Raw genomic sequence first — 672 nt, forward strand, 5'->3', positions numbered from 1 at the left:
AACGGGAGCCACGCCCGGGATGGTCTCGGGGCTCAGCACCGGGGACACATCCTGCCCGGTTTAACGGGAGCCACGCCCGGTGCGGGCTCGGGGCTCAGCACCGGGGACCCATCCTGCCCGGTTTAATGCACATCAAGCCCGGTGGGGGCTCGGGGCTCGGTCCCAGGGACCCATCCCGCCCCGTTTAACGGGAGCCACGCCCGGTGCGGGCTCGGGGCTCAGTCCCTGGGAAATGAGGGGGACGCATCCAGCCCCGTTTAACGGAAGCCGCACTGGGTGCCACGTCCCGGACGACCCCTCCTGCCCGGTTTAACGGGAGCCACGCCCGCTACGGGCTCAGCCCCGGGGCCGAGGGCCCCATCCCGCTCCCCTCCTGCCCGGTTTAACGGGAGCCACGCCCGCTACGGGCTCAGCCCCGGGGCCGAGGGCCCCATCCCGCTTATCCCGGGCGGGTGGAACGGACGGGACTGAGGGGACAGGGGGACAACGGCGGCACCCACCCGGACCCCCCCCCCTTCTCACCATGGCGGCGGTTGATCCGGGGTGGTCTCACAGCCCGACGCTGAGGCGGTCGATGTAAGAGGCGCGGTGGAGCGCGGGGCTCGGTGCGGGGCTTTATAGGCCCGTCGGGGCGGGGCGGGCGGCGGGGCCGGGGGCGGTGGCGGCGGCGGC

At 73.8% G+C, this 672-nt stretch overlaps 1 pseudogene across 1 annotated transcript in view; it reads right to left on the bottom strand.

The window, feature by feature from the left end:
* Positions 1-589, bottom strand: part of LOC106897796 — a 3,245-nt pseudogene extending 2,656 nt beyond the window's left edge. Inside the window, exon 1 of the transcript XR_001413829.1 lies at positions 523-589. The product of XR_001413829.1 is annotated as a tubulin alpha-8 chain pseudogene (transcript). The remainder of the gene's footprint in view (positions 1-522) is intronic.
* Between the last annotated feature and the right edge of the window lie 83 nt (positions 590-672).

This window comes from Calidris pugnax, unplaced genomic scaffold (genome assembly GCF_001431845.1).
Source record: "Calidris pugnax isolate Ruff unplaced genomic scaffold, ASM143184v1 scaffold437, whole genome shotgun sequence".
NCBI classification, from domain to species: Eukaryota; Metazoa; Chordata; class Aves; order Charadriiformes; family Scolopacidae; genus Calidris; species Calidris pugnax.